This window comes from Leuciscus leuciscus (assembly GCF_965113295.1).
Source record: "Leuciscus leuciscus genome assembly, chromosome: 1".
NCBI lineage: Eukaryota > Metazoa > Chordata > Actinopteri > Cypriniformes > Leuciscidae > Leuciscus > Leuciscus leuciscus.
In genome coordinates this window covers 11,001,690-11,014,883 of record NC_138725.1, presented here as the reverse complement: position 1 = coordinate 11,014,883, position 13,194 = coordinate 11,001,690, and positions in this window count along the sequence as shown.

Below are 13,194 nucleotides of genomic sequence, written 5' to 3'. Positions count from 1 at the left end.
TATGTTTCTGCAGAGAAAGGTCTTAGCTATTTAACCATGTAAAGGAACAGGTTCTAAATAAAAACACATTTTTAACAAATAAACATGTTTCCCTTCAGAACTGGATTTGTGTCAACTCCGTCAGACACACTAAAAAGTATACAATTTTAATTCTTCAAATCCAACAAGAATCTAAAGTTCTGAAGTATATTGTAATAGTGTTTAGTTACTCTGATATGTAAAAAAAATCCAATATATAAACTTAAGTTGTGATTTCACACTATTCTGAAAACGTCTCGGTTACGTATGTAACCCTCGTTCCCTGAGTAGGGAACGGAGACGTTACGTCGGATGACGACGAATGGGGTTTCGCTTAGAAATCCTATCATCTTCGAGTATTAAAACACGAGCCAATGGCAAAGAAATGCCATGGGTCTGCGGAATTTGCATAGCGTAACTCCGCCCCACCCTGGGGGTATATAAGGAAGTACGCTGCAACATGCAGATATGTCTTCGCTGAGGAGCCGAGACTGAACTCAGGCGTTCCAGCGGTACAGCGGAAGTGGCAGGGAGACGTAACGTCTCCGTTCCCTACTCAGGGAACGAGGGTTACATACGTAACCGAGACGTTCCCTTTCGTTGTCACTCCGAGTTACGTCGGATGACGACGAATGGGGTTCCCGTATAATCACGCCACCTCTCGACTGTCTTCCAGTGCCCTGCGTAAGTCTGAGCTCCCTGTCGTGAGACTAGCACGGACGAAGGAGTCCTACTTAACACAGGAATACCAAGGTACACTGGGAAGCATATCCAGTGGAAATATGCAATCATGCCCAACCCGAAGGGGGGGACTTGGAATACACATATGACCCCGAAGGGCTGCATACGGAGTAACACTGGGGTGTCCAGCCGCAGGTGGAATATTTCAACCCCAGGGGTGGCAAGGCGGCTTGCCAAGGGAAAGACACATGCTCAAAGAGGCTTACAGTGGAATACACATGTGGGGGTCGCCCGAAGGGAACCATGCACATGGTGGCACCTAGCCAAGCGCGAAAGCTGCCCGTGGCATAACTCTGGCGTTGACGTCATCAGTGCTGGAGGAGACTCAGGGCTTATGAGGCTCACCTGAGGAAATATCGCACGTATCCCGTCCGAGGAGAGGAATGGCGAGCAAGCGAAGACACCTGAGCAGAATCTAGTACCGGCTAGTTGAAGCGAGTACATGAGAAGAAACTGGCTCTACTCGGAGATTGTAAAATCTCGCAAATGTGTTAGGTGTCCCCCAGCCTGCAGCTCTGCAGATGTCTGTTAGCGAGGCGCCATGCGCTAGAGCCCAAGAGGATGCCACACTCCGAGTGGAGTGGGCCGTCACACCAAGGGGGCACGGTCGACCTTGCTGCTGGTAAGCCAAAGCAATGGCGTCCACTATCCAGTGAGACAACCTTTGTTTGGAGAGAGCCTTTCCCTTCAGCTTCCCACCATGACAGACAAAGAGCTGGTCTGAGGTCCTGAAACACTGCGTTCTGTCTACGTAAGCCCGAAGGGCGCGTACTGGACAGAGCAGTGCCAAGGCTGGGTCTGCCTCCTCCAAGGGCAGCGCTTGCAGGTTCACTACCTGATCTCGAAAGGGTGTGGTAGGAACCTTGGGCACATATCCAAGCCGGGGTCTCAGGATCACGTGAGAGTTAGCCGGCCCGAATTCCAGGCACGCTTCATCAACCGAAAATGCCTGCAGGTCCCCTACCCTCTTGATGGAGGCCAATGCAACCAGGAGCGCTGTCTTCATTGACAGGAACTTAAGCTCCACTGATTGCAAAGGCTCAAAATGGAGCCCTCTGCAGGGCAGTCAGAACCACTGCGAGGTCCCAAGAGGGTACGAGGGGAGGGCGAGGAGGATTTAGTCTCCTCGCTCCCCTCAGGAACCTGATGATCAGGTCATGCTTCCCCAGAGACTTACCTTCAACTGCATCGTGATGTGCGGCAATGGCGGCAACATACACTTTCAGGGTGGAGGGAGACAGCCTTCGCTCCAACCCTTCTTGCAGGAAGGAAAGCACGACACTGATCGGGCATTTCGTGGGTTCTTGCTGTTTAGAAGAACACCAGTTGACGAAGAGGTTCCACTTCAACGCATAGACATGTCTCGTGGACGATGCTCTAGCGGAAGTGATGGTAGCCACCACCGCTGGTGGTAGGGTACTCAAACCTGCCTCGTCCCGTCCAGAAGCCACACGTGGAGGTTCCAAAGACCGGGACGAGGGTGCCAAAGGGTGCCCCGTCCCTGAGAAAGGAGGTCCTTCCTCAGAGGAATTGGCCAGGGAGGTGCTGTCGCAAGGAGTATGAGTTCTGAGAACCAGGTGTGGCTGGGCCAGTATGGGGCAACCAATATAACCTGCTCCTTGTCCTCCCTGATCTTGCGCAGGGTCCGCGCAAGAAGGCTCACTGGGGGAAACGCATACTTGCGTAGGTCCCTCGGCCAGCTGTGCGCCAGTGCATCCGTGCCGAGCGTGCCCTCGGTCAGGGAATAAAACAGGTCGCAATGGGACGAGTCGTGGGAGGCAAACAGGTCTACCTGTGCGTCGCCGAACTGATCCCAAATCAGCTGAACCGACCGGGGATGGAGTCGCCATTCTCCAGCGAGAGGCTGAACTCGAGACAGCTCGTCGGCCGCCTGGTTCAAGTCTCCCGGGATATAAATGGCTCGAAGCGACCTCAGATGCTTCTGACTCCATATGAGGAGGTGGCGAGCGAGTTGTGACATACGGCGGGAGCGTAGACCACCTTGATGGTTGATGTACGCTACTGTCGCGGTATTGTCTGATCGGACTAGTACGTGCTGACCCCTGAGCAGCGCATGGAAGCGGTGCAGGGCGAGACGTACAGCCAGCAACTCGAGGCAATTGACATGCCAAAGGCGCTGGGGTCCTGTCCAGGAGCCCGCGGCAGCATGACCATTGCACATGGCGCCCCAGCCCGTGGTGGAGGCATCTGTTGTGACAACAACATGCCGGGAAACTCGTTCTAAGGGCACTCCGGCCCGTAGAAAGCTGAGGTTCGACCACGGGGTGAAGGTCTGACGGCAGGCCGGAGTCACTGGGACCCGGAGCTTGCCGTGTTGCCATGCCCACCTCGGGACTCGATCGCGAAGCCAAAGCTGAAGCGGTCTCATATGAAGCAATCCGAGCGGCGTTACTGCGGCTGCGGATGCCATATGCCCCAGGAGCCTCTGAAAAAGTTTCAGTGGGACCGCACTCTTGCCCTCGAACTGGCGAAGACAAGTCAGCAGTGACTGCGCGCGCTCGCTCGTAAGCTGCGCGCACATGGCGACCGAGTCGATTTCCATACCGAGAAAAGAGATCCCCTGCACTGGGCAGAGTTTGCTCTTCTCCCAGTTGACCCGAAGGCCCAGACGAGCTAGGTGCCGGAGCACAAGATCCCTGTGTTCGCAAACCTGGTCTCGAGAGTGAGCTAGGATCAGCCAGTCGTCGAGATAGTTCAGGATGCGAACCCCGTGTTCCCGGAGGGGAACAAGGGCTGCCTCGACGACCTTCGTAAAGACGCGAGGAGACAGGGCTAGCCCGAAAGGGAGAACCGCGTACTGGTATGCCCGTCCCTCGAAAGCAAACCGTAGAAACGGTCTGTGTCGAGGTAAAATGGAGACATGGAAGTAGGCGTCCTTCAGGTCGATCGCTGCAAACCAATCCTGTGGCCGCACACACTCGAAAATGCGTTTGGCCGTGAGCATCTTGAACGGCAGCCTGTGGAGGGAGCGGTTCAGGACGCGCAGGTCCAGGATCGGTCGTAACCCACCCGATTTCTTCGGAACAATGAAGTAAGGGCTGTAGAAGCCGGACCTCATTTCGGCTGGAGGGACAATCTCGATCGCACCCTTCGCCAGTAGGGTGGCGACCTCCGCTCTCATGACAGGGGCATTGCCACCGACCATAGTGAAGCGGACTCCGCTGTAGCGGGGAGGAGATCGCGCGAACTGAATCGCGTAGCCGAGCCTGATGGTTCTCGCGACCCAGCGGGACAATCTGGGAAGCTCTAGCCAGGCTTCCAGAAAGTGCACCAGCGGGGTCATACGAACCACAGACGTTCCGTCGGGGGTGCAGCGAGGCGGAATGACCGGCCCAGGCGTGGGTGGCATAGCGGCCCAGTGCGGGGGCACGGTCATTAGCCGCGTCCTGCCAGAGGAGGCCAGGGGAGGACCAGCGTCCCACAGGGGCGTGCTCTGGCAGGGGTCTGGCGACAGAGGGGGACGAGAGGAGCGTGGCCCGTGGGCGGCGCGTGCTCTCATCCGCACACTCCGTGTGCTCAGAGATGGGGTAGTGAGTTCTTTCTTTAACCATTTTAGGGTGCTGCCCGTCGTGAGACGAGCAGCGGGAATGGGAAAACCAAGGATTCTCCCCCGGCCCTCCACCGGGGGAAGGAGCGGCCCTGCAACCGGCTCCTGAACAGAACTCAACGCCATCTCTGAGCAGCCCGTCTCAGGAGCGCCGCTTAGCCTGGCGTTTAGCGGGGCACGGGGCGGGAGAGGGCTGTGGCGCCTTCCTACGGCTTCCTCTCCGACGCGACCCGGAAGCAGCGGACTGCTGGGGCCGATCGGGAGGGGGGGGAACCGTAGGAGGGCGCCCTCGGCGGCGAGCGGGCTGAGGCACCTGTGCCGACGGCTGCGCCGCCGGAGCAGCGGGCCGCCGGGGCAGGACGTGTTTTAAAGCCTCAGTCTGCTTCTGGGCAGTCGAGAACTGCTGGGCGAAGTCCTCGACTGCACCGCCGAACAGGCCAGCCTGGGATATGGGGGTGTCGAGGAACCGGGTCCGCTCGGCCTCCCGCATATCAGCCAGGTTTAGCCATAGGTGTCGCTCCTGGACCACCGAAGTGGCCATCACCTGACCCAGCGAGCGTGCGGTCACCTTCGTCGCTCGGAGAGCAAGGTCGGTGGCGGCACGCAACTCATCAAAGAGTGCTGGGTCAGACCTCCCCTCGTGCATGTCACGCAACATCTGGGCCTGGTAGACCTGCAGAGTCGCCATGGCATGCAGTGAGGAGGCCGCCAGCCCCGCAGCTCTGTAGGCCTTCGCCACAAGGGTGGAGGAGAACCTACAGGCCTTGGAGGGGTGCTTTGGGTCCCCGCGGGAAGAAGCACTCTGAGGACACAACTGCATCGCAACAGAGCGTTCAACCTGGGGAACCCCAGTGTACCCTTTGGCGGCCGCCTGATCAAGGGGAGGCAAGGCGGAGGCGGTCGCCGAGCGATCACGGGAAGACAATGGTGCCTTCCAGGACCTCGTGACCTCCTCATGCACATCCGGGAAAAAAGGCATTGGGGTTGGCCGCCGACGCGGATCAGCAGCCGCACCCAAAAACCAATCGTCCAGCCGCGAACGAACCGGCCCAGGTGGCGGGGACCACTCAAGACCGATCGCCGCGGCTGCCCGGGAAAGCATGGCCGTCATCTCGGGATCAGACTCGGACAATGCTGGGACACCCGAGGGTGGCAGCACAGCCGAATCCTCACTTCCCGAGGACTCCTGCCCACCTTGTGATGCAGCGATCGACATTGAGTCTTCCTCTGGAGCGCCGAATGAAACTCGCGGCAAGTCAGAGGACTGTACAGCGGTTTCCACGCGGACACTCGCGGGTTGCACGGGAACAGAGGGAAGTGTGGAGCGTGGAATAGTCGGCGCTTTGTTCCACACTGTAACCCTCAGATCACCCTGGCCGCCAGCCGAAGTACCAGCCCTCTCGGGACCAGTAGATCGGGGTGCGGATGAGGGGACTCTCACATTAAGATCATTGAGTCTCGATCTCAACCGTGCGATGGGCATGTTCCCGCAGTGGGAACATGACTCATCCACAAACGCTGCCTTGGCGTGATCGACACCCAGACACACAAGACAGCGATTGTGCCCATCAGAGTCAGATACAAATAGACCGCAACCAGAAGTGCACGGGCGAGGCATCTTTAAAAAGACGTGCCGCGTGCAATGCTCTTTTGTGAAAGGAGATTTCTCCGCAGAGTGTTGAAGCGACCAGGGAGAGAACACACAAACTCTGGCAAATCACTGCACAGATCAGCAGGGAATGTGCACTCGCTGGAACTCGCTGTCACACCAACACCTGGAGAGAGGCTCCTCTCGAAGAGATAAAGAGATGAACTCAGGATTTGGCTGTGGAGTGAAGTAGATCAACTTGGCTCCGAAGCGAAAACATATCTGCATGTTGCAGCGTACTTCCTTATATACCCCCAGGGTGGGGCGGAGTTACGCTATGCAAATTCCGCAGACCCATGGCATTTCTTTGCCATTGGCTCGTGTTTTAATACTCGAAGATGATAGGATTTCTAAGCGAAACCCCATTCGTCGTCATCCGACGTAACTCGGAGTGACAACGAAAGGGAACTCAGATTTCTAAATATTTGCATTTTCAAACTTTGATTTTAATTTCAATATTGTAAAAACAAATTCCTTAACCCTCTGGGGTCCTTCGTTTAACAGTCACACTTGGGACTTTCGGGTCCAAATGGACCCGGAGGGCGGGATTCATATATATAAAAAAAAAATCAAATTTTTTATTTTTTACTTTTTTTTAATAATATTTTTTCTTTTCTTTTTTGGTGTTTTGAGATAATTTTATGATTTATAATTAATATTTATGCAATAATTATGACCCATTTTTTCCCATTGAATATAATAGAATTTTTTTATATATATAATATTTTTTAATTTTTTTTATTAAAGCTGTATTTCATTTTAGAGTCAAGCCTAGGCCTCATGAAAGCAATTTTTGAAATGAGATGGGTGCCACCAGGTGGACACACTGAGCATTTTTATCACGCAATAGCACATTTTTACCACTAGATGGATTTACAGCTCTCTGTAGAAAGGCTTGCGAATTCTAGTGATTTTTGCACATATTTGCCAATTTTTTTTGAGGTTGTTGATTTTAAAATATAATAACAGATTCTCAAAGACTATTTATGTCTTTTTTTTTGTTTGTTTGGTTGGTTTAAATAGTAATTTGAAGTTCCAATTTTACTTTATAATACAGTCAAACCTGAACACTGCATTAGAAAGAGAACAAATGGAAAGCATTTTATTACCCAATGTTTAATTTTAACTTAATTCTAACTTAATAAAAATGCAAATATTTTTATTAATCTTTCACAATAAACATTTTGAATTCAATGAAAAGTATTCAATGAACAGTAACTGAAAATTAAATGAACAAATTCAATGAAGAGTATAACTGGTAACATCAAATAATGATCAAAAAACTAAAATAACAGTAAAAGTATAATTATTATCAAACAATGGAAAATAGAAAAATGTAAAAAGTGTTTTAAATATCATAACTATATATTTAAATTATTTGCATACTATTTACATAGGCTATTCTATTATTTCACACATTTCCTAAAATTAGCTTTCATTTGTGTGTGTGTGTGTTCTAGTGTGTATAAGTGTGTGTGTGTGTGTCTGTTTTGCACTCTTGATGTTTTAGAGATTCACCCCTTCACTGTTGAGTCCTTTTTTTCTGCATCCTGGCTGATTTGTAGATTGTATGCACAAAAAAAACTCTGTGTTTTCATATTTTTGACAATTTCCCATTCATTTCCTATGGGGGTCATTTTGACCAAAGAGCAGAAGTGTGATGACCACTTAGCATGCTTGGATCATGACCTCAATATTTTTGTGTGTTCACATACCTAATACCATAAAAGTCACCTAGTTTCGTAACAGTCCGATGAAGCTGTGATTTTAAAAAATTCAAAACAGATTTTTGTAATCTGAATTTATTAGTGTGTATGTGTATAAAAGTGTGTTTGTGTGTGTGTGTGTGTGTTTGTGGATGTGTCTGTTTTGCACTCTTGATGTTTTATAGATTCACCCCTTTACTGTTGTGTGCTTTTTTTCTGGATCGTGGCTGATTTGTAGATTGTACGCACAAAAAAACTCTGCATTTTCACATTTTTGCCAATTTCCCATTCATTTCCTATGGCGGGTCCATTTGGACCCGAAGGACCCCAGAGGGTTAAATAAATAAAACATAAGAGGATATAGATCAGATGGTCCTTTATTACAAAAACAACATAAACTGAAGGAAGAATATTTTTTTTCCCCCAAAAAATTAACAAAAACATACATACATCCAACGCTGTTGACGAAGATCTGACGGTGTTGACGGAAAAACTGACGGTGTTGACGGAAAAATGTTTGAATGTTTTACCTCAGTTTGGTGAAATGTTCACCTGTTTGTCATGATATGTTCTGACAATAAAGAGTAGTTTAAAACCACAATTAACACTCTGTTTTCTACAACTTTCACTTAGAAGCAAAAATCTGCCTTTAAACTCTAAAGAAATAAAGATTTGACATTTATCGTGATAATTATCGATATCGACTGATATAAAAATGTTATCGTGATCATTTGTTTTGGCCATATCGCCCAGCCCTACACTGGCTTCTCATTTCTCTATCTCTCTCTACATATATAAATATATATATTAAAGTGCTGGCAAAGTTACACGTTACACAATAATAAGTAGACCACTGCCTGCCCATTCTCTACAAGTCAGATGCGTATGGTTAAATAATGTAATGCATGCTATGTATGTGCATTTATGTGTAAATAAAACCCTGAAATAACAGTTTAACCCTTTACTATATTCACAAATAATATTATATTCGCACATTAAGAGGTTATTGGTGGATTTGTCAACTCCGTCAGCTTACAGGTCAACTCCGTCAGACATAGAACCTGACGGAGTTGACGTCTGACGGAGTTGACGTAAGGGCATGTATTTTCCCGCCAAAACATGTATTGTACACTGCAGCTAGGTAGTTTATCCTCAGTTGCTAGCTGTCCCAATAACCTCACTAAAATGCTTAAATTCAGTCCACTATGGTTTAAAAAAGTATCTTAACAGAAAGATGGTATTGACATGGTGCAGCTGTGACCATAGGAATATTGACATTGTTTGTCTAAAATATAAAAATAAAAAATAAACGTACCAGAGCATGTGTGGTAGTGCTGCATTCACCACAGGCAGGGAGATGAAAAGGGGTCCTCAGGGATATAGCTGACCATGCTATTTCCTGATTTAAAGAGCTTTATGAAAAAATCTGTAAAGAAAAAAGTTTTTTGGGATGGTTAATATTGTGACCTCTTGCTGAGGACAAGTGCAATAACATGGACCTTCTAACCGCAGACCATACATTTAAACAAATTTTCCCCAAAAAGATAAAGTTTATTCTAAAAAGCAGATAGGTATATACAATTCCTTTAGATTTAACTTTGTAAGTATGTCAATCATGATGAATTTCTTAATTTTTGCTATAAATTAGACTTTTCTATGTGGGACATGTTTTGTCCCGACTCTCAAGAATCAGTGAGCTAACGTTACGATGTCCGAGTCGTCGTTCAGACAGCATGTTTTTTTTCCACGTTTGCAGAGTCAGGGACAACCTGAGTATTCTGCTGCGTCTTTTTCTGCTGCTTCTCATTCAAGTTAGTGACGAAACGCGCTCTGTAGCGCTGTCTGTTTGCTGTCGGCTACGGTAGAAACATGACGTCACAGTATGTCGACCTTCATAGAAGGGGGTGGCCGCGGTTATGTAGATATAAATGACTTATTCTAAGGTAATAAAAACATAACGGTTTATTAAGTGAGGTCTTTATACACCACTGAAAACATAGTTATGGATCTTATATTGCATTTCTGTCAATAGATCCTCAGAAATATCACACATTGCACCTTTAATACTATAATAATATCATATTGGAGAAACTGAATTATCAAACGCTCCAGTGTGTTTGTGATCTGAGACAGCGTGTTTTACAGAGATGAGCAACGAAGCCAATCACAGACACGTCTGTTGAGCTCTTGAACACGATGGCCAATCAGAGGCGTGTAACTCTTTCCCCGCCCCGCTTTCCGTGTTTTCACTGGTAACGGTAGTGTCAAGTCAAGTCAAGTCAAGTTTATTTGCATAGCGCTTTTCACAATACAGATTGTATCAAAGCAGCTTCACAGTATTAAATTAAAATAATACAACAAAGTTTGTTTCAAGAGGAATTTATTGATTGATAAAATTAAATTAAATATCCCCAAAATATCCCCAACTGAGCAAGCCAAAGGCAACAGTGGCAAGGAACCGAAAAACTCCATCAAGTGACCTAATGGTGTCCTAAAACTCCATCAGGTGACCTAATGGAGAAAAAAAAAACCTTGGGAGAACCCAGGCTCAGTCGGGGGCCAGTTCTCCTCTGGCATTTATGAGCTACAGGCCGGATTGTAGTTTGAACTGTAGGATTATATGAATGCCTGGCTGAAGAGATGCGACTTTAATCTAGTTTTAAACTGGGAGAGCGAGTCTGAGCAACGAACAGTATCAGGAAGACTATTCCAGAGTTTTGGAGCCAAATGTGAGAATGCTCTCCCTCCTTTGGTGGTTCTGGATATCCTAGGTATGACCAAAAGCCTTGAATTTAGTGATCTTAAAGAGCGCGATGGATTATAGGGTGATAGAAGATCCGATAAATAGACTGGAGCTAAGCCGTTTAGGGCTTTATAAAATCAGTAGCAATATCTTATAATTAATACGGAGCTTTATAGGTAACCAATGTAGTGATGATAAAATCGGTGTTATATGATCATATTTTCTTGATCTCGTAAGAACTCTAGCAGCGGCATTTTGGACTAACTGTAGCTTGTTTATTGAGGATGCAGGACAACCAGCTAATAAAGCATTACAGTAATCCAGTCTCGAGGTCATGAATGCATGAACTAACTTTTCTGCATCAGAAACTGATAGCATATTACGTAGCTTAGCAATGTTTCTAAGGTGGAAAAAGGCTGTTTTTGTAACATATGAAATATGATTTTCAAAAGACAGGTTGCAATCGAGTATAACACCCAGGTCTTTTACTGTAGAGGATAAAGTAACAGGACATCCTATGATGTTAAAGTTGTATTGTGCGAGGTTTTGTGGGCGATTTTTTTAACCGATAAGTATAGGGGGCGCTGTTACACATCTTTTGAAAGAGTAGAGAATCTCCTGATCAAAACACAGGAGAAGAAGATCCTAAAACGAGTGATATCATGTGCAATCATATGCATACAGTATGTAAAATAACGCAATAATCAACATTAAACAGCATATAAATCAAAACTGTCTAATATTACTGAATGAACTGTCGACCCAGGACGAGCTACAGGACTGTGAAGCTTCGAGGAGTTGATGGACTCGATCTACTCATCTGTGTTCGTATTATTTGACAAAACAGGACTTTCTCAGTTTTTGCTCAAAATGTTGTTTTTATAAAACTTAATAAAACACAGAAAGACACATACACACTGCAGCAACAGCAGTCAACGTTAGTTTTAGAGACATTTTTCTTTTGCAGAGCAGAGAGAAAAACAAAATGCGGTTTCTCAGAAAGCTTGATGCAGATTTAACATTAAGAAACATTATTTACATTTACAACATATGAAATAAAGCACAATGTTGCAATACTATACAAACAATGTTACAATACAATACAAATTTCCACAATAGTTTGACACAACATGTTTTGATCACCATTAGAAGTTATAGCAGAACTTAGTTAGAAATTAATTTCTATATCTCCTTTCCAGACTCACTATTATCAGGGCCGGATTTTCCTCATATTGTGACATTGGCAAAAGAAAGTTTTGGATGAAGATTATTGTAGCTGTAGATATGTGGACACTCGTTACTTTCTCCTTCTGTGTTGTTGTTATCCTGTATAAAGCTTTTCTTAAGTAAAGAAAACGCTGTATTTATTCAGAGACCCAGTTCTTTATTCACCCTTGTATGGTAAATAAGCAGAGACACTCCGACTGTTCGACTGCAGTGATGGAGTTATGAGATTCGCCCACAAGCTCTCTCTAATACTTCTCTTTAATACTTCTCTTCGGTTAAATATTAGAAAAACCCACAGACAGATGTAACGGATGACCATAGAAATGATTTATGTTAGAAATGACGATATCTTATATTTCATTAATTTATAAAGTGAGTGTCTTACATATTTTTAGCATTAGAGTGAAATAATAATAATAATTAATATATATAATTTATCCTCATTGTAATTGCTAATGCATAAATCCAGCCCTAACTATTATGGAGGAACGGCTAATCATGATCATAAGCTTGTAGCTTCTGTGTTTGGACTCTTTCTGGGCTGGAAACTTTATAAGGAATGAATTGCAGATGTTTTCTAGCAAGAGGAAGGAAGAGAACAACAACTCAGAGGAGTTTTGATATTACATGAAGGATCTGAGTGCCGTCATTCAGTCTCAGTGTTTCTGATGGAGTAAGAGACACAAAACTGAACATTTACTGACTTCATGATCCTGAACTGTGATCCTGAGACTCAAAGCTCAATCCATCAGGTCAAAGTTAAAGTTATAACACTGATTTCTCTCTCTGTTAATGATCTTAATGCAGTTTAAGATCAAGGTTCATCTGTACTGTTGAAGGTGGTTTACAGCTAGAATTAGATATAAAAGCAAATCACTATTACATGAATACAAAGAACAATGACAATTAAACAGATTTACAGCTATTTACAAAACCAAGAAAATGTACATTAGAAAAAACAGTCTCAATAACGAATGCAGAACAAGATTTAACTCTTAAACTCTCACAGTCAGAAGCTTCTCAGGAGTGTTTCTCTCTCACTGTTGATTATGTTTGTGAAACCACTGAATCCAGCTGAGTTTCACTCCTACTAGTGTCCTGATCTTCATTCAGTAGAGGCTGCATCTCATGAGATTCTGCTGGGTTCTGGTTCTGGTTCTGGATCTGGTTCTGGTTCTGGTTTGATCCACTGGCTGGAGTTTCATCAGAACCTGCTGCAGTCTGTGTTCAGAATAAGACATGCTTTAACATGTATTTTCAACAGTATCACAGCAGTGTTTCTCAGTCCTCATAGAAAACACTTCCACAGTTTTACCACACAGAAGCATTTGCTGTTTGTAAGTCGAAGGAAATGGCGTTTCAAACCCAGTTTGTGTCAGAGCAGAGGATCAGGATGTGGTATTACAGATATTACAGGTTTTACAGAATCAATAATCGGAGGTGTTTTGTGTGAAATAAAGGAAAGCGCTGATGTTCTCCAGGAGCAGGATTGAGAAACACTGATGATCTACACAACATCTGTGGAGAAAAGTGTTCAAATCCA